The 2,371-nt window shown below is 58.1% G+C and overlaps 1 protein-coding gene across 3 annotated transcripts in view; it reads right to left on the reverse strand.

Moving 5' to 3' along the window:
• Positions 1-2,371, reverse strand: part of SEMA4D (sema domain, immunoglobulin domain (Ig), transmembrane domain (TM) and short cytoplasmic domain, (semaphorin) 4D) — an 89,596-nt gene that overhangs the window by 62,329 nt on the left and 24,896 nt on the right. Inside the window, exon 1 of one of the 3 annotated variants that reach the window (XM_005883088.2) lies at positions 2,021-2,241. The exons of the other annotated variants lie outside the window; for them this stretch is intronic. The gene's annotated coding sequence lies outside the window, so the exon portion shown is untranslated. Of the gene's footprint in view, positions 1-2,020; positions 2,242-2,371 lie in introns of those variants that run through there. 3 annotated transcript variants of the gene reach the window in all.

Consider the following 2,371-nt stretch of genomic DNA (forward strand, 5'->3'; position numbering starts at 1 on the left):
AAAAAAAAAAGCGCACCCACTTCCTCTTCACTCTCCCTGGCACTAGGTTCCTGGGTTGGTGGCAGGAGATGCGCCTCCCAGCACCCACGTGGCGTATGGCCACTGGGCCTCCACACACAGGCTCATAGACTTCCATTAGCTGGGATGCGAACTACTCCCGACTGTAACGTGGAAAGGAAGCCTGGACGCTGGCTGCTCCTGGAACCCCGGCGGCACCTGTTCCAGGACTGGCTTCTCCCGATAAACTTCGGTTCCACTAACCGTCTTTGTCTGTGACTTCATTCTTCGATTTCTCGAGACAATGAACTCGGACTCAAACACCGACATTTTGGTTTCAACAGGACCTGTGGTTACCGTTAAGACCCACAGACAATCCTCATCTCCTCACCTCGAGATCCTGGACCACATCTGCCAAGTCCCTTTACCAGGGAAAGCAACACTTCTGAAGGTTCCAGAGATGAGGGTGTGGACGTCGTTAGGGGTCGTTGTTTTGCCTCCTGCAAACCCTTAGCTGGCCCTGCTGCCATTCAGGGACGTGGCTCAGGGTGGGCACAACTGCTGATTTCATTTTCTTAAAAAAGTTAGATTTTTAGTTGGTCTCCCAATTTCCTTGATGCTGAGAAGTAATTAATGTATAATATGTAGTCCTGGGAAGTCCAAACAAAACCTGCCTGCTACGGAGAGCTGTTGGCTGGAGGGAGCTCCGAGCCCACCTGCGGGGAGGGCCGGGCAAGTGCTGCTGCCACCTCCAGGCCACAGTGGGAGGTGCCAACGCAGAAACCCACGCTGGGGAGAGTGGGCTGAGGCAACCTGAGGTGGCACTGATTTTAGAACGCTGGCTGAATAAAATGCAAATGACTGTTAACAGAAACTGGAGACAACAAGGAAACCAGAACATTCCATGGCACTCGATTAGATTACTCATTCAGATGCAAATTTTACCCCAATTTTGGAAGGATCACAGGCACCCCTGTCCAGAGCCCAGTCCACAGCTCAGCACTTTCCTGCCACTCTTTTCATGAGCCCCTCACACGGGTGGCGGGCTTCTGAAGCAGGGGTTGTACAGTTTCTGGTGCGTTTTTTGTCCTCCTCACCCCCCGGCCCTGCTCCCTAGGGACAGCGCTCAGCACTCACCCCCGTTCTCCGACTTTCACACACGGGGGCCACACTGAGCACCGGCCCCGGCACAGTCTCTCCGCCAGAACTGCGTTTCAAAGGAGACCCTGGTGGCAGCACTCCTGCTTCTTTAAACGAAGCCATCAGGGCCTTGAGCCAGGCCCACCAGCCCCACCCACCCGCCTCGCCTGAGGGTGCACCCCACAGCCACCACATTGATGGCAGGCCAGCCGATGCCCACTGCCTCCACCTGCTTCCTCCCAGAGTGCGGGGGACACGGGGCAACCCAGAGAGCGAGGCAATCCACACGAGAAAGGAAGGCGGCCAACACTCCAGCTGTCCACATCGCCGGGGCCGGAGTCAGCTGCCCAGGAAAAGCCCCGGAGCAGCCCAGGCCAGTGCAGCGCTGCCCGGAGCCCTGGCCTCAGCCCCGTTGCTCACCGGCTGCCCCGCTGCCCGACAGACGCACCTCTCAGACACTCCTCTGGTCCTTGGGAAGGGGCCGGTCCCTCGGTCCAGTCACCTGGGCTGGGGACAGAAGGCGCCTGCTTGCTTACTCACTCAGCCTACTCCACTGAGCCCTTAGAACCGGGGAGAGAAAAGCCGTCCCGTGAACAATAAGGAAACTCTTATTATCCCTGAATAATGCGCTGGGTGCGCAGAGTCCTGGTCAGTAACCTGGGCCGATTCCAGTCCCGGGGGGTGAAACGAGGTCCCGCACCTCAAGCACTCGGAACAGAAGCCACACTCCGACTTCTCCACCCTTGTGCCCACTCGTTTGTGATCCCCTTGGATTTTTCTAGTAAAAAATAACACATTATACGATTATACCATCTGCAAATAAAAGAAAACAAGAATCGCTAGGCCTCTGGCAACACCCCTGCCGCCGGGTCCGTGACCTCACCTCTCTGCTCGCCATGCTGGTCTGGCCGCGGGGACGACGGTGCTCAGAACAGACCAGCCCGGCCCGGCCATCCCATCCTCACGGGGACCTTTGCTGCCTCAGCGACTGTCCTACGCCCTGAGAACTCCAGCACAACCTGGTGGGGCCATGCCGTCAGGCCGTGGGCAGCTGGGCCCACTCCGCCGCGACAAGGCTCCGTTCAGCAGTGGGACAAGGCCCCGCAGTGAGCCTCCCTTGGGCCGTGGGACAGGCTGGCCCCATTCTCGTCCCTTTGAATGGCAGGCTGTGCAAGATGTGGGCCTGGCTGTTTTCCTGTGTTGGCTCATTCAGGCAGCAGGGCAGGGCCCAGCC

This window comes from Myotis brandtii, unplaced genomic scaffold (assembly GCF_000412655.1).
Source record: "Myotis brandtii unplaced genomic scaffold, ASM41265v1 scaffold760, whole genome shotgun sequence".
Classification (NCBI taxonomy): domain Eukaryota; kingdom Metazoa; phylum Chordata; class Mammalia; order Chiroptera; family Vespertilionidae; genus Myotis; species Myotis brandtii.